Consider the following 23518-nt stretch of genomic DNA (forward strand, 5'->3'; position numbering starts at 1 on the left):
TGCATCTGAGGGCTGCTGGAGTCTGCGGTCCCCATAGCAACCAAGATGTTACTCATGTCACGCGCACACTTTTTTCACATTGCTTAGTGTGCGCGAGGCCAGCCAAAACTACCAATGTAAAAGCATTGTAGATGGTCTTCTTCGCGCATCGGTTAGCCTACCCCACGTTATGAATTAATTAAATTGCAGCTATTCCCAAGTTTAAAATTCAGAGCGTTTCGTCACTGGATTTTTTTTACTGGGGCACTACAGATCTATACTGGGGCACGTGCCCCAGTAAAATACCCCTGGCGACGCCGATGATCACACCCATTTCAGAGCAACAGACGGCGGCTGTAGCTGCAGGCAATTAAACGTGTGGACTGGAATGAGGACATAAATGCTCGTGTCTGTAACGCCTGGCCCGTAGCCAGGGGGGATCGGAGGGCTCATTCGATCCCCCCCGAGATTACTCAAGATTTATTCATTTGTTCATGTCCGATGAATATACATTGATTCACATTTAAATTTACAATATCAAATCCAGACTAATCAAAAAAGAAAAGTAGACTAAGTGAGGACGAGTTAGAAAAACGGGTTAATTTCTCCTATGTTTATGTTTACTCGTTTTGTTCAGACTGCTTTACACCCCAATCCAGTGGGTGGCGGTAATGCCCCCATTTCCGTTGGTAGCTAACCGGCAAATACACTGAAGCGAAGAAGAAGAATCCGAAGCGGGATAGAAGAGAAAATAGGGGAAAAAAGAAGATAAAGACAGAAAACGCAAGAAATCTACTGCTACTTTGTCCCAAAATATTGGCGCCATGTTCCAAAAAAGGGCCAAAATGGGTAAGGTGCTGAGTGCAGGACTTTGTTTTTCTTTTGTTTACAACAGTAGTGGTAGATCGATCTGTCAGAGTGATCAGTGGGGGTAGCGTCAGCCCGTCCGTCTGTCAGTGACACGCACACACAGAGATGAGTTAGGTGGCTCGATGGCTAGGTACTAGTAGCGTCGGACCTGGGGCTGCTTTTATTATTTTTTTTTTTTCAGCTTGGGAAATCGGAGCTGTGGTGTGAAGACAGTAAAATGCGAGACTTTAAGAGCACGTGTTTTTCAGTCGTCATGGTAACATGGCATCATGGTAACATGACGCCCTGTCATGGTAACATGACGCCCTGTCAGTGGTTTGGCATTTGGATCAGAGTGAAAAGAAACGTGTGCGCTAGCTGAAAAATGAAAATGTTCAGACCAGTGTGTGTGAAAACACCCACTGTTGCTGCATTTGGGCATTTTTAAATCAATTGTCCTGATAGGGCTGTGTGATATTATTTCAATCTCAACAACTGAAGTGAGCAACAGAGACAGGCAACAACAGACAGACAATGAAGGAGAGCAACAACAGACAGACAATGAAGGAGAGCAACAACAGACAGACAATGAAGGAGAGCAACAACAGACAGACAATGAAGGAGAGCAACAACAGACAGACAATGAAGGAGAGCAACAACAGACAGACAGTGAAGGAGAGCAACAACAGACAGACAGTGAAGGAGAGCAACAACAGACAGACAGTGAAGGAGAGCAACAACAGACAGACAGTGAAGGAGAGCAACAACAGACAGACAGTGAAGGAGAGCAACAACAGACAGACAGTGAAGGAGAGCAACAACAGACAGACAGTGAAGGAGAGCAACAACAGACAGACAGTGAAGGAGAGCAACAACAGACAGACAGTGAAGGAGAGCAACAACAGACAGACAGAGGAGGGGAGAGCAACAACAGAGACAATGAAGGAGAGCAACAGGGTCATTCCATGTCAATTCACACACCCTCCCCAGTGACACCTCATCAATTTGCCTTATTTTTATTTTCTTAGTGCCTTATGATGTCAAATGAAAGAATCCAAAATTTTAGCTTCCTAGCTCAAACGTTTTTTGAGTTATGGCCCTTCAAAGTTTGGGTGCCACACCCACTTTTGGGGTCAGGGAATTGCGCACTTAATTTGCAAGCATTTTTGGAGGCCCATATTGAGGTTTTTCACCCACGTGACCAAGTCATGTGATGCATCGTTAGGCTGCCATTTTTGACGTCATGGCTCGAATCAGTTTGAATGCGAGGAAGGCGACAAATGAAAAATATAAAAGAAAAAGGAGCGAGATGCAGAAAACACCTTCACTATCCAGCGACATAGGGCATTTACAGGGCGAGCAGAGGGAGAGGTATTTGCAAAAATTGAGGTTAGCAGGCTTAGAGAATGACGTTTACCTGCTTCCACCAGGATTGTTCACTGACGTACAGAAGTACACGAAGCCCTCGTCTTTACCTGACTTCGGCCCACATGATCTGTATACCTGTGTCGTTAAAAATCCATCGCCATACACAGGTATTGATCTGAAAGCGTATAAGAGTTTGGATGCCTACAAATATTTTGTGTCAGGCTGGGTAACATGCCTACATCAGTGGGTCGTCCCTGGAGCCGGTGGTCGCCATCTTATTACAGCTAAGGTTTGTTCACATTTTCATTTACTTTCGGTCCTCAGGATAAACAAAATGTTATTATATGTCATTGAAATAACTTCTTAGTCTGTTGAGACATGGCCCGTTATAAATTTGCTGTTACCAGGCAATGACCAAGAACTGTATTATTAGGGTCGGTATCTGTGTTGTAGCAGTGTACTAGCAGCTAGCTGTTAGCACTAGCTAATGTCAACAACATAGCTAGTATGTTACTGTAGCAATGTTTACGTTCAGTCATTTGGATGACTGTTAAAACCTTTCAGTCTCAAGTTTTTCGTTTGCTGTATTTACTAGTTTACTGTAATTATGATCCGGCAGCTATTTACACCGGATCCAGTGTAAATAGCTGCCGGAGCGCGCTCCGGAACCTCGGCTGGAGCACTCCGGGAGCAAGCCAGAGCGTGCTGCTTAATTTGAGGGGGAGCAAGCCAGAGCGCGCTCCGGAACCTCGGCCAGAGCACTCCGGGAGCAAGCTGGAGCGCGCTGCTTAATTTGAGGGGGAGCAAGCCGGAGCGTGCTCCGGCAGATATTTACACTGGATCCGGTGTCTGTAACACGTTTTTTTTTTCAAGCTGGTTCTCCCTCTCTGTCTGCAGTGTTAGTATGTAGCTTGACCTTCAAAATGGCGGACACCGGGGCGTCACGTGACCCTGTGACGTCAGGTGAAAAACCTCAATTTTTTGTTCTAAGGGGGATATAGACCTGTAAATTGCTATATCTATGTATTCTGGCCCTGTCTATCAGATTCTGCACCTAAAAATAGCACAAGTTTACTAATTTTAGAGATATTAACCCCTTCAAAGTGGATTTTTTAATGACAATTTTTTTGGACATTTTGGGGGTCCATATCTTGGAAAGTTTTTATGTTGATGGGGTTTCAACTGATTTATCATCATATTTGGGAACTCTACTGTGTACTTAGAGAGTTTCAGGGCACTCAGAGCTTTGGTGGGGGTACAGGAGGGCCCCAAATATGGCTTCGGGACAAAATTACCATTTGGTACGCCCTACTTCAGGCCATTACCTGGCCATGTGGGCACATGATGACTGGAATGAACCTTTAACCCTATCAACAGACACCTTTTATCAAACTTTTAAGCCAATAAAAACTTTGATTATCCAACTCCTTCAATACATACTAAGCATTTGTATATGGTACTATTTTTGCATATTTTCTGAAAAATCCTGAGTCCGTTAAGTAGGTCAACTGTTGTTTTGACTGCCTGTTCATGTTTAAGGTAGTAAAAGCACACCCATATAGTGATTTTAATCTATGGGAAGATTATTTATACCCAATACCCCATTAGTTATATTGACAATTACAAGGGATAAACCCTTTCCCGGCTGTTTCACGATGCTGGTTTTTTTACATTTGACACCTTTCCCTGTATCCAACCAAACTCTGACCACTATACACTTAATAGTTAAATGCATCTTTCAAACAGGAAAGGGAAAGATGCAAACAAGGGGATGATCCCAAGAAAAACATCCTGGTTGCTTTACTATATTTGTTCTGACATCCGATCTGGAAGTTAAACCTAGACTCATCAGGGTTTTGTTTTGTTTTGTTTTTTCAAGAAAAGGGGAAGGGGCCCCTAGCCACTCATGTGGGGAAAATTAGCATATCAATTAATAAAAAGGGGAAATTATATATAATTTCCCCTTTTTACTAATTTAAGTTAAACCTAGGCCCCTTCCCCTTTTCTTGAAAAAAACCCTGATGAGTCTAGGTTTAACTTCCAGATCGGATGTCAGAACAAATATAGTAAAGCAACCAGGATGGTTTTCTTGGGATCATCCCTGTGTTTGCATCTTTCCCTTTCCTGTTTGAAAGATGCATTTAACTATCAAGTGTATAGTGGTCAGAGTTTGGTTGGATACAGGGAAAGATGTCAAATGTAAAAAAACCAGCATCGTGAAACAGCCGGGAAAGGGTTTATCCCTTGTAATTGTCAATATAACTAATGGGGTATTGGGTATAAATAATCTTCCCATAGATTAAAATCACTATATGGGTGTGCTTTTACTACCTTAAACATGAACAGGCAGTCAAAACAACAGTTGACCTACTTAACGGACTCAGGATTTTTCAGAAAATATGCAAAAATAGTACCATATACAAATGCTTAGTTTGTATTGAAGGAGTTGGATAATCAAAGTTTTTATTGGCTTAAAAGTTTGATAAAAGGTGTCTGTTGATAGGGTTAAAGGTTCATTCCAGTCATCATGTGCCCACATGGCCAGGTAATGGCCTGAAGTAGGGCATACCAAATGGTAATTTTGTCCCGAAGCCATATTTGGGGCCCTCCTGTACCCCCACCAAAGCTCTGAGTGCCCTGAAACTCTCTAAGTACACAGTAGAGTTCCCAAATATGATGATAAATCAGTTGAAACCCCATCAACATAAAAACTTTCCAAGATATGGACCCCCCAAATGTCCAAAAAAAATTGTCATTAAAAAATCCACTTTGAAGGGGTTAATATCTCTAAAATTAGTAAACTTGTGCTATTTTTAGGTGCAGAATCTGATAGACAGGGCCAGAATACATAGATATAGCAATTTACAGGTCTATATCCCCCTTAGAACAAAAAATTGAGGTTTTTCACCTGACGTCACAGGGTCACGTGACGCCCCGGTGTCCGCCATTTTGAAGGTCAAGCTACATACTAACACTGCAGACAGAGAGGGAGAACCAGCTTGAAAAAAAAAACGTGTTAGACACTGGATCCAGTGTAAATATCTGCCGGAGCACGCTCCGGCTTGCTCCCCCTCAAATTAAGCAGCTTGCTCCCGGAGTGCTCTGGCCGAGGTTCCGGAGCGCGCTCTGGCTTGCTCCCCCTCAAATTAAGCAGCGCGCTCCAGCTTGCTCCCGGAGTGCGCTGCTTAATTTGAGGGGGAGCAAGCCGGAGCGTGCTCCGGCAGCTATTTACACTGGATCCGGTGTAAATAGCTGCCGGATCATAATTACAGTAAACTAGTAAATACAGTAAAGGAAAAACTTGAGACTGAAAGGTTTTAACAGTCATCCAAATGACTGAACGTAAACATTGCTACAGTAACATACTAGCTATGTTGTTGACATTAGCTAGTGCTAACAGCTAGCTGCTAGTACACTGCTACAACACAGACACCGACCCTAATAATACAGTTCTTGGTCATTGCCTGGTAACAGCAAATTTATAACGGGCCATGTCTCAACAGACTAAGAAGTTATTTCAATGACATATAATAACATTTTGTTTATCCTGAGGACTGAAAGTAAATGAAAATGTGAACAAACCTTAGCTGTAATAAGATGGCGACCACCGGCTCCAGGGACGACCCACTGATGTAGGCATGTTACCCTGCCTGACACAAAATATTTGTCGGCATCCAAACTCTTATATGGTTTCAGATCAATACCTGTGTATGGCGATGGGTTTTTAACGACATAGGTATACAGATCATGTGGGCCGAAGTCAGGTAAAGATGAGGGCTTCGTGTACTTCTGTACATCAGTGAACAATCCTGGTGGAAGCAGGTAAACGTCATTCTCTAAGCCTGCTAACCTCAATTTTTGCAAATACCTCTCCCTCTGCTCGCCCTGTAAATGCCCTACGTCGCTGGATAGTGAAGGTGTTTTCTGCATCTCGCTCCTTTTTCTTTTATGTTTTTCGTTTGTCGCCTTCCTCGCGTTCAAACTGATTCGAGCCATGACGTCCAAAATGGCAGGCTAACGATGCATCACATGACTTGGTCACGTGGGTGAAAAACCTCAATATGGGCCTCCAAAAATGCTTGCAAATTAAGTGCGCAATTCCCTGACCCCAAAAGTGGGTGTGGCACCCAAACTTTGAAGGGCCATAACTCAAAAAACGTTTGAGCTAGGAAGCTAAAATTTTGGATTCTTTCATTTGACATCATAAGGCACTAAGAAAATAAAAATAAGGCAAATTGATGAGGTGTCACTGGGGAGGGTGTGTGAATTGACATGGAATGACCCTTATACCCAATACCCCGTTAGTTATATTGACAATTACAAGGGATAAACCCTTTCCCGGCTGTTTCACGATGCTGTTTTTTTTTTACATTTGACACCTTTCCCTGTATCCAACCAAACTCTGACCACTATACACTTAATAGTTAAATGCATCTTTCAAACAGGAAAGGGAAAGATGCAAACAAGGGGATGATCCCAAAAAAAACATCCTGGTTGCTTTACTGCATTTGTTCTGACATCCGATCTGGAAATTAAACCTAGACTCATCAGGTTTTTTTTTTTCAAGAAAAGAGGAAGGGGCCCCTAGCCACTCATGTGGGGAAAATTAGCATATCAATTCGTAAAAAGGGGAAATACTAATTGATATGCTAATTTTCCCCACATGAGTGGCTCGGGGCCCCTTCTCCTTTTCTTGAAAAAAAAAAAACCTGATGAGTCTAGGTTTAATTTCCAGATCGGATGTCAGAACAAATGCAGTAAAGCAACCAGGATGTTTTTCTTGGGATCATCCCCTTGTTTGCATCTTTCCCTTTCCTGTTTGAAAGATGCATTTAACTATTAAGTGTATAGTGGTCAGAGTTTGGTTGGATACAGGGAAAGGTGTCAAATGTAAAAAAAAAAAAAAAAAAAAAAACAGCATCGTGAAACAGCCGGGAAAGGGTTTATCCCTTGTAATTGTCAATATAACTAATGGGGTATTGGGTATAAATAATCTTCCCATAGATTAAAATCACTATATGGGTGTGCTTTTACTACCTTAAACATGAACAGGCAGTCAAAACAACAGTTGACCTACTTTCCGGACTTAGGATTTTTCAGAAAATATGCAAAAATAGTACCATATACAAATGCTTAGTTTATATTGAAGGAGTTGGATAATCAAAGTTTTTATTGGCTTAAAAGTTTGATAAAAGGTGTCTGTTGATAGGGTTAAAGGTTCATTCCAGTCATCATGTGCCCACATGGCCAACTAATGGCCTGAAGTAGGACGCACCAAACGGTAATTTTGTCCCGAAGTCATATTTGGGGCCCTCCTGTACCCCCACCAAAGCTCTGAGTGCCCTGAAACTCTCCAAGTACACAGTAGAGTTCCCAAATATGATGATAAATCAGTTTAAACCCTATCAACACAAAAACTTTCCAAGATATGGACCCCTGAAATGTCAAAAAAAAAATTGTCATTAAAAAAATCCACTTTTAAGGGGTTAATATCTCTAAAGTTAGTAAACCTGTGCTATTTTTAGGTGCAGAATCAGATAGACAGGGCCAGAATACATAGATATAGCAATTTACAGGTCTATATTCCCCTTAGAACAAAAGATATGGGCCTCCAAAAATGCTTGCAAATTAAGTGTACAATTCCCGGACCCCAAAAGTGGGCGTGGCACCCAAACTTTGAAGGGCCAAAATTCAAAAACCGTTCCAACTAGGAAGCTAAAATTTTGGATTCTGTCTTTTGACATCATAAGGCACTAATAAAATAAATATCAGGCAAATTGAAGAGGTGTCACTGGGGAAGGTGTGTGAATTGACATGGAATGACCCAAAGGTTGCCATATCCTGTAGAAAGCATCATATGCCGCTTTTCCACTACAAACGCGGCTGAGTCGGGCTGAGCCGTGCCGCGCTGAGTCGAGCTGAGCGGGGCTGTTGGAGTTGCATTTCGACTACAACCGCGCTGAACCGTGCTGGCTGGAAGTGGGTGGACACATTGGGTGGAGTTAGCGAAAGTGGGTGGACGTCAGGTGATGTCGTTAAGCAGCGCAAACAGTGACATCAGTGATCTTTTAAGCAGTAGTCTCACGACCCGGATAGTAAACAATAAACATGGAGTCGTTAGTGTTGCTGGTCTTGGTGCTGTGGCTTGTTGTCACCGACAATGCGGACAGGTACTGGCAAGAGCGTATAGATGAGGCGAGGCGCATAAGGCTTCAGAAATTCTCGTAATTCTTCTCCTTCCGGGTTTGCGGTGTTTACAGATCCCAGCGCGCTCGCGGGGCGTGTGTGGGCATGTGAGGACACTCCTCCTCACCAATCAGTGCACAGGGGAGTGTCTGCTCACGCCCCCAACCTCACTCGGCTCGGTTTGGCTCGCTTCAGCCCCACTCCAAAACGGTGCGAGTTTTAGGGGCTAAGCAGGGCTGAAGCGAGCTGAGTCGTGCTGGTTTTTGGTAGTCGAAACGCGAGCCGTGTCGGGCTGAAGTGAGCTGAAGTGAGCTGAAAAAGGGTAGTGGAAAAGGGCCAAAAGTTACCTTTTATAATGGCACTGAGGCGCTCCATCAGAAACACCCTGAATGTTTCTCTGTACCACTGTGTAACAGAAGGGGGCTGCCCCTGAATCCACTGAAACAATATACACCGCCTTGCCATATGTAAAATTTTACACAATAACATCATTTGTCTAGATGATAAAGAAAACCCCTCCACAGACAGTCCAAGAACAAACAGCACAGGGTTCAGTGGGATTGTCTGGTGAAATATTGAGCGGAGTTCTATAGCAATGTTTTTCCAAAATCTAGCAACTAAAGGACATTGCCATATGCAGTGGTAGTAAGTCCCCACATCCGTATTGCACTTTGCACATACCCCTTTTCCACCAAATCAGTTCCAGGGCTGGTTCGGGGCCGGTGCTGGTTCACAACTCGTTCAACTTGCGAGCCAGCTGAGAACCAGTTTGCTTTTCCATAGCTCACAGTGCTAAGGTAAGGCACGTCATTACGTCGTTGTATACGTCATTACGTCGCTGTATACGTCAGTTACGTCGCTACGTTTGCATAAACCTTGGCGCGAATATCGACGCAAAAACAACACAGAAGCAGCAGCAGAAACAACAATCGCGTCTGCACAGCTGCTGCTTCTCGTCGCTTAAAAATGGCGATCTTTTGCGGTCTTGTTATTGTTGTTGGTCTTAACAACTCCGCCCCCCCGCTGACGTAAGCGGTTCTTTCCTCTAGCCCAGCAGAAAGTTGGTGCTAGCCTGGAACCGGTTTTTCTGGCCCCAGAGCCAGTTCTTTGTCAGTGGAAACAGAAAACCCGGTTCCAAACTAAGCACTGGCCCCGAACCAGCCCTGGAACTGCTTTGGTGGAAAAGGGGCAACAGAGAGTAGAAATCTGGGGGGTGAATTTTATTTAAAAACTCTAGGGTGCGCTGCAGTCTGTGTAAAATTCTGTATTGGCTTTCCCAGAGTCTGTTACATGTAAACATTTTTCTTAGCAGATTTAAACGCTTTTGACCATGCTTCTGCCCTAAGCTCAACCTTCAGGTCTGTTTCCCACCGAATCCTGGCCTTATCTGTTGTAATACAATTCAAAGATTTTAATTTTCCATAAAAGAGAGAAATGAATTTCTTTTTAGTGAATACGTCCTCATTATATTTAAGAAGAAAGCATTCAATCAGATTTAAAACAGGTTGGTTGTCTGGAAATTTAAGAGAATTTACAAAATGTCTCAGTTGCAGAAACCCAAAGAAGTGTTTCTGTGGTATGGACCCTTTTCACGTGATGTCACGACAAACACGGCCTCCATTTTGGACGTGTACTACCAGTAGTTTACTACAGCCAACATTGAGGAACGGCAGCAAAGAAAGTGTTTATTTTCAGCAAGACTTCCATCATGCCACTATATTATTGTGCACCTGGATGTAGTAACCATCAACAAACAAGGCAAGGGTTATCATTTTATCGGATCCCGGTAGATGCTGACCGACGGAGAAGATGGATAGCGGCATACCAACGCTTGTGTAGTGACCACTTTGTTGGAGGTAAGACGAATAAAATTAGCCAGAAAAGGCAATACATTGCTGTTAACATTCTGTGGCGGCGAGTGTGTAACCAAATAGGCTAAAATAACCCATTGTAACCTCTTTGTTCTTCTGTAGTAGCTATTAGCTAACGACATTAGCTAGCGTTGTGTTCCTTTGCTGTTGGTAGACTGTAGGACAGATCAGAGGCAGTGTCCTACAAACAGCGCTTAATTTGAGGGGGAGCAAGCCGGAGCGCGCTCCGGAACCTCGGGCGTTGGCTCCGGCAGCTATTTACACTGGATCCGGTGATCCGACACCTCTTTTGACTATGTAACAAAAAAATAATAATAATAATAATAATTAAATTAAAAAAATGCAAGTTTATTTAGTGTTAATGTCTGATTTTGATATCTGTCTTGTTGGTGATTTCTCTCATGAAACGACATCCACAAAATATCTGCAGATGAACTTAATTTGCAGTGTTATTACAAAACATGCCCAGAAGCGCAGCGCAGCGCAGCGCCGCGCCCCCCTCCCCCCTCTTTTTTTCCCGCACCGGAGCCGCTCATCCTCTGCGCTCCGGGACCTCCCACTTTACAAATTAAGCACTGCCTACAAATAAATGTTCAAAACAAGAGGAACATGTATTTGTCTCTTAAATCCAGGCCGTTCCCTGTAATCTGTAACAACGGTTGGAGAAAGTAATGGCAAATAGTGAGTGCACAAACCGTAGAAGGTAAACTGTACACAGTGCCAGGGCAGTGTGATGGTATGTCTACTTTTAGATTGTGTTAGCTTATCAATGAACACACTCGTCACTCGACGAGTTTCACGTCTTTACGACGGATACTTAAATGTGTGTTAGGTATTATTGTTGCAGTCTAAGCAGTCATTGTAGCAGCTAGATGAGCAAGAACCGAAAGGGTCTGTGCCATAAACCGTTATTTCTGTACGGCGTTGCTAATGTGTCGTTACTGTTGTTATTTCTCCCTCTGCTCGCCCTGTAAATGCCCTACGTCGCTGGATAGCGAAGGTGTTTTCTGCATCTCGCTCTTTTTTCTTGTATGTTCTCCGTTTGTCGCCTTCCTCGCATTCAAACCAATTCGAGCCGAAGTCCGCTACATGTCCAAAATGGTGGTCGCGTTTACGAAGGTCACGTGACTGAAAAGGGTCTATACTGTACTTGGTTTGAATTTGTTTAAAGGACATAAGATTACCCCTTTCAAACAGATCACAGACAAATCTTAAATTTTGTAGAGTGCCAATCATCAAATATACTAATGCCGATACCTGGAGGGAAAGCCTTATTCCTAACTAGAGGCTGCCGTGCACTTGAAAAACCTCTTCTTCCAATGTGAGCAGCAATATTATACCAAGTCTTGAGTGTGCACATCAATATAGTTTTATTTCGGACCCCCAGTGGAAGTTGGGCTAAATCAATTGATAAAGGACTAAGAAGAGAGAAAGGGCCACAACACCAAGTATCTACAAGAGGCTTGCCTTGATGTAAAAAGGAATGTAACCAACCTGAAATTATTCGTGCATGACAAGCCCAGTTATAGTAGAGAAGGTTAGGAAGTGCCTGACCCCCTTCATCTGCAGGTAGTTGTAAAATCTTTATCCTTAGCCTAGATTTCTTCCCGTGCCATATAAATTTAGAAAGACATCCGTCAATCTCTAAAAACGTTTTTCTGTTAATTCTGAGCGGCAGCATTTGCATAGGATAAAGCAGGGGTGCCCACAATATTTTGATTCGCGAGCTACTTTTAAAATGACCATGTTAATATGATCTACTCGGACTAGGTTGTTACCACTACTAGGCCTACTATGACTACTAGTACTGCTACTACTAGGCCTACTACTACTACTACTACTAATAATAATAATAATAATAATAATAATTACACTTGTTTTGATTTATAAACATTCATATGCAATTTGTTTAATAATATACAAACATGCATACAAAAAGGTGACTGAAATTTACATTCAAATTATGTTAAATGCATAAGCTTTGTACTTCTAAACGTATTTTTGTTCAAATCACTGTTAACTTTTATAAATCGCAAACTACTAATATGTAAACATGAAACAAGCCCACTGTAAAAAAAAAAAAAAAAAAGGGGGCTATGTTTAGAAAAAAAAGTTAAATGCATCCAGACAGGCATTGTAAACCCCAAAACATTTTTGTTCACATCAACTGACTTTTGTATAGCCTGCTAGACAGAGATTTGACATTTACAACAATTTTATATAAAAACATTTTTCCTTCTTTTATATTTTTTTCCTTCTTTCTTTTCTTTTTTTTTTTTTACCGTGGAACTTGGCAACAGCACAACTTTAATACATAGCATACTGATGTAGGCCCTAAATCAGATCTTAATCCGATGATGATCGGCACTGGAGGGAGTCAGAGAGGGCTGCATAGTCCGGACAGTAGCTGCTGGTAGCGAGCCTCAAGCAGGCCTCGAGATGATCGTCGGACATACTGGAGCGGTATTTAGACTTAATGATCTTCATAAGCGAAAAGGCCGACTCACACAAATAAGTGGAGCCGAACAATGCGGTTAAGGAGGTGGCACATTGCCGCATGTTCAGGTACTTCGCCTCCGTGAGTAAATTCCAAAACGGCCTATGCACCCTGGACTTCAACTCGATGTCAGACTGCAGCATCAGCATCTCGTCTTCCACGGCAGACGTGTTCAGCTGAAACAGTGCTGCAACTTTTGAGGCGAGGGAATCCACCTCAGTATCTTCCCCGAATGGGTGGCACATGAATGTAGCTAGTGGCTCGAGCAAAGCAAAGCCTTGAAATCGCTTCTCAAACTCTGACTGGAGAATTTCAATCTGCTCAGTGTAGCGCGCACTGTTAAGTTGCGCAAACGCCCTCCCTTGCATCTCCAGCTCCGAGGCGAGGTTTCGGAAGTTTCCTAAATCACGGCGCTGCATCTTTGAAACCAGCAGTTTCATTTTGCTGGTTGTCATGGTAACCTAATGTAACAATTTTTTTGACGCAGCGCTTGGCTGACATTTCGCTTCAGGGAAAAAGCAAATTTGTTTACATGTAAAAATGACCACGACGTTTTTTTTTTTTTTTAATTTCATAACAAATATATTAATATTTACATATCAATCATGAGATCTACCATCCCTGCCTTCGAGATCGACCGGTCGATCGCGATCGACGTAGTGGGCACCCAGGGGATAAAGTATTCTGGGAAGGACATTCATTTTAATTAAACCTATTCTACCTATCCAAGATAATGGGAGGTCGAACCACCTATTAAGGTCATTTTTGATTGAGGTCACAATTGCCTTAAAGCTCAACCTGTACAGCTCTGTTGTATCTGCAGACATCTTAATACCCAAATATATGAGACCTGTGGTCGACCACCTGAAAGGAAAAGGAGTTATTTTGTTAATGTAAATGAACATGTGAAGGAATTGTGCTACGTTGTGCAAAACAGGACTGAAGCTAAGGCCATTTAGTACAACAGATATTGATACTTGGAGTATGTTTATGAGGAAGAATAAATTCTCCTGCTGTCAGAGATGAGAATTTTCCGCGGATCCGCGGAATTCCGAGTTTTTCCCGCTGAAAATGTCATTTTTGTGAAACGTGTAAATCCGTTGAGAAAATTTCGGGGGGTCGGCGCGAGGCGAGGCTTGTGGTGGCACAAGCAGGTGGGACCGACCGCCCGCCCGCCAGCCAGCATCTTTCGCAGGGATGAGAATTTTCCGCCAATTGACGGATTTCCGACTTTTTCAGACCAAAATGATCGTTTTTGAGATCGATGTAAATCTGTTGAGAAATTTTCTGGGTGTGTGTGTATGGTTAATGATCTGTGGTCACCTTATAATGCAGACATCCCGAGTCTCCTGGAAGTTCCGGGAGTCTCCCGCATATTGATAGTGGCTCCCTGATGCCCGCAAACTGGAGAATATCTCCCGGAATCTAGAGCAAGGGAGCAAGAGCGTGCACGCGAAACATTGTCTACCTCGCGCATATGACGGAGTGCGAGAGAGAGAGACTGTGTGTGTGCCTGTTCATGTAGCGCATCCTGATTGGGTTACTCAGAAAAATAAGCCAATCAGCTTTCAGTATGGGCGGGCTTTTATCCCTTTTCTTGAGGACCGACGTTTTCAGTTGAGTCAGTGCAGCCTACAGGATCAGCATGGCAGAGAGCAAGCGCGCGCGCCCCAAAAAAACGAAAATGCAAAACTGACTTCACCTCAGATTACACAAAAGAATCTCCCTGTCTAATAAGGGAGGTGTGGCCATTTTGTGGCGCAAGAAATATGATCCAATGATTAGTGTTATTAGATTAGAGGTGGACTGGTGTATCGCAATTAAAATTGTGCATGATATGAATGTTTTTATTATTTTAAATGTTTATACCCCATATGACTGCTATAAAAATGAAGATGAATATATAAATAGATTGGCATTTTTAAATTCTTATATTAAGGAGTGTACATGTGCAAATGTTTTTGTGATGGGTGATTTTAATGCAGATATTTCTGATGAGAAATCTCTCTTTGGTCGGCATTTGATGCAGTTTTGTCATGACAGTAAACTGTTTTTTTCCAGTATGAAATTACTCCCTGTAGATAGTTTTACTTATATCAGTGAAGCATGGCACACAACGTCCTGGCTGGATCATGTGTCTGTACAGCTGATGCTCATGAAAGTTTGGAAAAAGTAGAAATTTTGTATGGGCTCACTACCACTGATCACTTGCCTGTCTCTATGATGATAAATGTTGATAACCTACCTGACTACAGCAGTTTAACACAAGATGGCGCCAACGGGACCAAAGTAAATTGGTTCTAAACTATCCAAAGAGGATGTTTTATATTATTGTTGGAGGTCAGATGTTCTCTTAAGGGAGTTACAGCTGCCAATGAATGCTATTTTATGTTCAGATATTAACTGTGATGATGTCACTCATTGTAATGATCTTTGTAAAATGTACAATAGCATAGTGAGTGCTATACACGAGTCCAGTAGACCTCTACATACTCACCCCAAAAGGGCTAACAACATCAAGCCTGGTTGGAAAAAGTATGTGGCTGACCATCAAGAAGCTGCTAAGATGGCTCATAGGGCCTGGGTTATAGCTGGTAGGCCTAAACATGGACCAGACTTGGAGCATAAGAAACTTGCCAATGCTAGATATAAATATGCAGTGCGCTTTGTTGAGAAGTATGAGGAAGCCTTAAGAGCTCATTCTATGGCCCAAAACCTGCTTGGTAACAATGTCATTGAGTTCTGGAAAGAGGTAAAAATTACAAATAGAGCTAAAGCAGTACTATCATGCCACATTGAAGGTGTATCTGGTGCAGATAATATAGCAGAGCGGTGGAGACAACACTATGCAGCTTTGTTTAATTGCATCAAAAGTGAACCCTATTGTGTAGGCAAGCTAAATGAGGAAGTGATTCATTTTACACCTAATGAAGTTTCTCATGCTATAGAGCAACTAGCCGATAATAAATCTAGTGGCAATGATAATATTACTGCTGAACATCTTAAATTAGCCAGCCCCAGAATTGCAGCATTGTTGTCTATTTGCTTCACAGGACTGATGACACATGGGGTGCTACCTGACACTATGCTCACAGTTACATTAGTGCCAGTTATAAAGGACAAGGCAGGTAAAATAGGTAGTTTGGACAACTACAGGCCCATTGCCTTAGCCAGCATTCTTTCCAAGGTTTTTAGAGAAGATGCTGCTAGACAGACTGTGTGAGTTTATCTATACCACAGAAAATCAATTTGGTTTTAAGCCTATGCACAGTACAGATCTCTGTATATATGCCTTGAAAGAAATTGTTGAATCCTATAGGAAAAATGGCTCAACAGTATTTCTGGGGTTTATTGATGCTTCTAAGGCATTCGACAGAGTGAATCACCATAAGCTCTTCACTAAACTTATGCTTAGAGGTGTACCTGGATGCATCATACGTATTCTGGTTTATTGGTACGCTAGACAACATATGCAGGTGAAATGGGGAAATAGTCTATCCTCTCCCTTCAGTGTTGGTAATGGAGTGAGACAAGGGGGACTTCTATCCTCTGCTCTGTTCAACCTTTACATGGACAGTTTGTCCAAACAATTGGGTATGTGTAAGACAGGATGCCTGATAGGGAATACTGTCTTAAACCATCTGATGTATGCAGATGATCTGGCTATTGTGTCACCCAGCACTGTTGGGTTCCAGCAGCTCCTGAATATATGCTCTGAGTATGGTGTTGAGTTTGATGTACAGTATAATGCAAAAAAGAGTGTTGTGCTGATATGTAGGGCCAAGGAGGATCATAAAGTGTCCTTTCCAACGTTTTACCTTTCAGGACAATTATTATGTGTATCAAGCTGTATAAAATATCTTGGGCACATCATCACTGACAAGTTGGAAGATGATGATATGTATAGGCAGAGACGAATGTTGTATGTTCAAGCAAACATGTTAGTAAGAAAATTTCACTACTGTTCTGATGATGTGAAAATAAGCTTGTTTCGTACCTATTGTACCCCTATGTATGCAGCCCCATTATGGGCCAGTTACAAAAAAGAGACTCTTCTTAAACTCCAGGTAGCATATAATGACTGTCTGAGGATATTGCTGAAAAAGCCCAGGAGTTGCAGTGCTAGTAAACTGTTTTGTGATTCAGGTCTAAGCTCTTTACAGGCTCTCTTGAGGAACCTAATGTTTAAGTTCATGTTTCGGCTGGATAAGTCTCAAAACTGTATTATAATGACTCTCACAAGCCCCAGATGCAGCTCTGTCAGATATCAGTCATATTTGTGGAAACATTGGTATGGATGCCTGTTAAGAATGTCATGACTGATAATATGTTTGTATGTATCTGTGTTTTTTTTTAATGTATGTGTATGTCTTGTTATTGGGCCTAGAGCCTGTAATAAAGTTTAATAATAATAAGGGTCAAAAATAATGACAGTTTCGCGCGATGTACTGTTTGCAACAGTGGTTTCAGCATTGCCCATGGTGGCTTAAATGATTGTAAAGGACATGTTGAGGTGAGGAGTGTCATTTCATGTGCATTATATTTAGGTCTACAACAGGCTGGCATGAAAAGACCAAACTTATTGAAGATTTCCGTAAAGTAACAATGTATGAATATACATCATATAGATCACATATATATCAAATATACATCATATATGTGTGTATCTTTTATAAATGGGGTTAGCTTATCTAATGTAGCATGTTGGGGAGAATCATAGTATCATATATCTATATTTCTGATAAAATTTTAGGTATGATACCGTGTATAACTCTCCTACTTATTGCTCATTTCATAGGGGGGGAATTGCTGGCATGTGCCATGCAGGAGCGTCTGGCCAAGTTTTTTAGGCTGAGATGAACTTAGTTTTTGATTTAAAAAAAATTTCCAATATGTAATGCCAATTGTACATGCCTGTTCTTTAATTCAAAATCACCATCTTGATCTTCAAATTGGCCATATGGTATATGGTCAATTACACAACATCCTGTCCAGATAAAACCTAGTTAGTACACACAACAGTTGAAAGGGAAGTGATCAGTGATGTTGAATGTTGCCTGCTTAATATGCAAGACCTCCTGCTACCATGATAACATCAGAAGAAAGCTTAAGAGAATTATATGATAGAACTTTTTTCTGGTTTGCACTTCATTTTAAAGGATTAGAGTATTCAAAGACATGAATAGCTAAAATGCAGAAATATAATACTGTAGAGCTCGTTTATATTAAAAGGTGCATTGATTTTTTTTTTTTTTAAATTCAAATGTGAGTTGATTAAAAACAAGTCTCTTGTACCATATTAATCATTTTCACCTGGTAGTCCACCAAGAAGGGGAATTTATTTCCAAATAAATTGCAACTTTTTGCTGATAAAATTAATGGTTTTGGGGTAAAAAAAAAAAAAATAGCCAAAAATCATTAGCTCCCGCCCCCTGGGCCCCGCTGGGTGCTTGCGGCCCCCAAACCTCTGGCTTTTTTCAGACTTTTTAAATATTTTTCATTCTCATCCCTGTGCTGTGAAGTTAACACCAGTTGAATGTGTGTCTCTCTTCTAATCTGTATCGCAGGTTTGTCACCAGCCCAGATACCCCTCGGCCTGAGGCAGGCAACACCTGTGACCCTGTACAGGATAAAGTGGCTACAGATAATGGATGGATGGCTGTTGGGTTTTACTGCAAAATTTAAGAAGCAAGTGTGACAAAGTGTCCAGAAGAACTGTGACTGGTTCTGCAAGATGCTCAGTAAAACTTACAGCTCATTTCCTTATAAAACTGTACCAGTGTGCCTGAGACTTTTTTTTTTAAGCAAAGGGTCATCTTGTACCAAATATTGGCTTGAATTCATTTATTGTGGCTTAGTGTTTAGTTTGATTTTTTTTATGTTGAAACACTTCATTTCATTATTTTTAAACCATTTCTGGTCTACAGCATTTCATTACATGTGCCTAAGATTTCTGAACAGTACTGTATACGGGATTAGTCAAAATTTACATTAACACTTAAATGGTTATTATTATAACCTTGAGATCGAAGATCTCTTTTACAAGAGAGTAGGGATGCAAATTATCGATTAATTCATTAATCGTCAGTTGATTGACCTTATTGATCGATTCACTGATAAGCAGCTTTTTTTCCTGAGAACATACATTTCTCACGGTGTCTTTTAATGTAAAGGCAAGGCAAGTTTATTTATATAGCACATTTCATACACAGTGGCAGTTCAATGTGCTTTACAGAAGTAAAAGCAAAACAGTAAACAATAGAGAATAAAATTACATAAAATAAATGGGAAAAAATATAAGAATTAAACAATAGTAGAAATAAAATAATAAAATGAAGTAGAAGTTCAAATAGGGGGAGAAAAAAAACAGCAGAATAAAATAGAATAAAAGTTAAGTAAAATTTGAAACATGCAGAAACCGTAAAAGTACAGATTATAAAACATGTAAAGAAGACAATATTAATTATTTAACAGAAAGCATCTGAAAACAGCTTGGTCTTTAACCTAGATTTGAAGCTGCCAACAGCAGGAGCATTTTTAATGTCCTCTGGCAGTTGGTTCTATAGCTGTACTGCATAGTAGCTAAAAGCTGCTTCACCATACTTTGTTTTAACAACAGGTTTTAATAGTAAATTTTTCTGTTGCGATCTGGTAGATCTGATTGGGTTAGGCCGCTGCAACATATCAGAGAGGTAATTGGGCCCTGTACCATTTAGAGATTTGTACACCAGCAGCAATGCTTTAAAGTCAGTTCTGTAGCTTACTGGAAGCCAGTGAAGGGACCTTAGAATTGGAGTAATGTGCTCTGTTCTTTTTGTTCGTGTGAGAACCCTAGCCACTGCATTTTGCACCAGCTGAAGTCGTTTGATGGTCTTTTTTGGCAGGCCTGTGAAAAGGCCATTGCAGTAATCAACCCTACTAGAGATGAAGGCATGTATCAGTTTTTCCAGATCGTTTTTTGACATAAGTCCTCTTAGTTTGGAAATGTTTTTTAGGTGATAGAATGCCGTTTTAGTGATTGCTTTCATGTGACTGTCAAAGTTTAGCTCGCTGTCAATGAAAACACCAAGATTTTTAACCATTTCTTTAGTTTTAATCCCTTTTGTGTCAAGAATACTGGTAATCCTGAGTCTTTCATCTTTTTTCCAAATAGAATTACTTCTGTTTTATCTGAGTTCAGCTGAAGAAAATTTTGTGACATCCAGTTGTTGATTTGATCGATACACTGGTAGAGACATTCAAGGGGGGCATAATCATTAGGTGATAAAGCAAAATAAATTTGGGTGTCATCTGCATAGCAGTGATACAAAATTGAATTGTTCTTGATAATTTGCCCAAGTGGGAGCATATAAAGGTTGAAAAGTAATGGTCCAAGAATCGACCCCTGGGGGACACCACAGGTCAAGGACATTGACGTTGAGGAACAATTTCCCATGGTAACAAAGAAGCTTCTATCTTTTAAGTATGAATTTAACCAATTGATAACTTTACCAGTCAATCCAACCCAGTGTTCAAGTCGATATAGCAGTATGTTGTGATCAACAGTATCAAAAGCTGCACTGAGGTCCAGTAATACCAGGACCAATATTTTGCCTGCATCAGTATTAAGACGTATGTCATTTATAACTTTAATCAACGCTGTTTCAGTGCTTTCCACCATTCTGTGGGACTGGAATCAAGGAGTGGTGAGGGATCCTTGAGAAACACGTCCACTTCTTTTTCTATGTCATTGTTGCAGCTGGTGGTATAGTTTTCACCCAGTAGAAGAGTCATAGCAGAAGTGTGCCTCTGAAGTGCAGCTCCCTGGACTTGCACATCATCTCCAGTGGTGGCTTCATCATCTCTTGATGTGCAGCTCACATGTTCTGCCATAGCCAGTTCAAGCAGCTTGGAATGAGCTGAGATCCTGCTTGCTGGCACCAGAAATCCCAGGTGCTTATGCCGTGGGTCCAGCATCGTTGCTATCATTGGCGTTGTTGATGTGAGGTCTTCAGACTCAACCTGTTAAAAATTAAATAAAGGAGAAAGCTAGCATCAGAGTTTTATTTAATAAGGTTTGACATGACAAGGGTACTGTAACAACTGCATAAAAACGCAGTTTATACTGTGACAATGTGTCAGTGATAAGTATTAAGTTATGCACCCCACAATCTGTTAATATAGAGCTCAAATGTGATGTTGATTGAGAATTTAATTAATTAATGGCCATAGCTTACCTTCATCCGTTCAACCAACGAAGTGCACACTTTAGATTTGAATTCCGCCACTCTGCTGCTATCTCCCGTCTTGAGGTGCATGTTGATCAGACTGAATGTGATTGGGTACATGTTGGATATGGATACCTCAGTATCTGCAGACATTACAGTAGTTGCACGTTTGAGAGCCTCCAGTGCCGGCGCCATGTCTTCCATCAGCTGCCAGAAGTCGTCTCTCAACTCCAGCATCCTCTCATCTGTAAGCTTGGTCACTGAGCAGTCTGATAGTATAGCACACACGGCCCATCGCTGTTCTACGAGTCTGCCAAACATTTCACATACAGAGTTCCACCTGGTTTTGCAGGACTGAATGAGCTGGTAGCTGCGTTTGTTTTTGTTTTGCTTCTAGCGCTTTTGTTGCTGGAGTGCTGTGGTGGAAGTGTTTCACCAACCTGCCAGCAGCTCCAATTACTCGGTTGACACCAGCAGCAGCGAATCCGTCGTTGACGGCCAGATTTAAAGTATGTGCAAAGCACGAAACTGATTTCCAACTGACGTGTGTGGGGTTGTTTGCCGAGACAATGTTCCGAGCGTTGTCGTGAACACAGGCTATTACACGCCCGGTGAGTCCCCATGACTCCACAGCCTGGTTCAGTTTGTCAGCTAAATTATCAGCTGTATGTCTCTCGGAGAAGCTCTCGGTGAGAAGGACTGCTGACTTTACCTGCCAGTCATTTTCAATGTAGTGGCAAGTCACTGTAATGTAGCTTTCTGCAGTCAGTGCTGTCCAACAATCCGTCGTCAAAGCCACATTAGCTGCGGCTAGCTGTGTTTTTAGCTCAGCCTTCTTGTTTTTGTAGCATGCTTCCAGGCGGGTAGTTATGGTCGCTCGAGAAGGGATATTATTAACCTGGCTCCATGAAGTGTATTAACTCCCGAAATCCCTCACCGTCAGTGGTGCTAATTGGCATCATATCTTTTTCGATCATGCCGCAAATCCTCTGAGTAACGCCCTCAGCTTTCCTGTCGTCGCATACTCGCCTTCCCATCACCGCGGCGATAGTCGGTTGTGAAGGCGATGGACTTCCTCCCTGCAACACGGCTGCATGCAGGTTTTGAAGGTGGTATCTTAGCGAACACGTAGAGCTGCTGAACTAGTGTTGCTTTCGTCAATGAAAATTTTGACTAAATATTGTCGTCAACGAACCTTTATCGTGACAAAAACGAGACGAGACTAGACGTAAATGTTGGTCTTGTGATGATAACTATAATTAAATATATAATGCAATATAGATGACAAATAAAAACGAGACGAAATGTGGCTTAAGAAATAAAAACGTTGCTAAAATGTCTTAGTTTTTGTTGACAAAAATGAAATGAGACGTTATTTCATCTCTTTTAGGCGCGTTATTATTTTTTGCTGTAGGCGTGCTTGTGTAGTTAGGGACTGCAGACACAGGTTTACTCATCCCCCTCGCGGCATTATTTAAAACTATGCAGAGATGGCCATCCAGCCGGGGATCTTTGGACGAAAGAGAATAGAAGACATTTGGGCAAACTTTCTGTACAATGAAGTGGAGAACAAGACCGAATGTGTGGTAGACAAAGACGGGCAGAAATGCGGTCACAAAATCGCTGGAAAAAACACTACGAATTTAAAAAGACATCTAAAAGCATTCCACAATGAAATTCAGGTAAGCCACGAACACGTTACTCTCTAAACTATTTAAGAAAGCGTAGCCTATGCTTGTTTGTTTGTATGTTTCACAAGAATCCGTTATTTTCTTTGGGATGAATAATGTCTACCCTAAAGGTTAATGTAAGGTGTTGGCTAAATTTAGACATTAGCTTTACAAGTTAACACACTGCCTGTTTGCTGCTCATCTAAGGTAGGCTGTAGCTTGCTAATGCCTCTATCTACAACTCGATAGTCTCCCCTTTATCCACTATCTTATCAGAATCACATTTCTTAGATGCCTGAGTGTCCATGCGTATTCAATATTATTTCTCCAAAATGAAATATATCTAGCTCCACAACGTAATGTAACTCGGGCAACGTGTTAACTTGTTCGCGTTACGTTGTGGGCTAGAGACATGGGGCACTTTGGAGAAATAATATTACTTATGCATGGATACTTGGCGATCTTTGCAAAAATCCTGTCCGATAACATGGCGTTGGTGGATAAATGCTCAAACTTTGAAGGGACGAAGCGTTTGGTATGAAGGCAGTTTAGATGGTTAGCAAACAGAGAACAGGTCGTTTGTAATATTCGTCTAGAGTGATCTTGAATGCATCGTGGCAGTCTATGCTTCCAAGCTTTCATTACGACCGAGCATGTGTGTACTGCACTACACGCCCGCGCACACACCTCACAGTTTGACAAATGTGGGTTTTATTGCAAGAGATGCCCTATCTGTGTCATGCACCAGTAAAAAGAAAATCTTATGTCATAAATATAGCCATGGAGTAATGTATACTGGATAGTTTTTTTTTCTTTTGTTGTTGCTGCTGTTTGTATCAAGTAGTCTTTAAATAACACATCCAGGTGGTTACCGTTTATGTTGATGCTGTT

The 23518-nt window shown here is 41.5% G+C and overlaps 1 long non-coding RNA gene across 1 annotated transcript; it reads left to right on the forward strand.

Moving 5' to 3' along the window:
* Positions 1 to 688: 688 nt before the first annotated feature.
* Positions 689 to 18524, forward strand: LOC132883529 (uncharacterized). Its single transcript, XR_009654356.1, has 2 exons — positions 689 to 828; positions 18318 to 18524. It is a non-coding gene; the product is annotated as an uncharacterized LOC132883529 (long non-coding RNA).
* The last annotated feature ends 4994 nt before the right edge of the window (positions 18525 to 23518 follow it).

This window comes from Neoarius graeffei, chromosome 3 (assembly GCF_027579695.1).
Source record: "Neoarius graeffei isolate fNeoGra1 chromosome 3, fNeoGra1.pri, whole genome shotgun sequence".
In the NCBI taxonomy this organism is placed as follows: domain Eukaryota; kingdom Metazoa; phylum Chordata; class Actinopteri; order Siluriformes; family Ariidae; genus Neoarius; species Neoarius graeffei.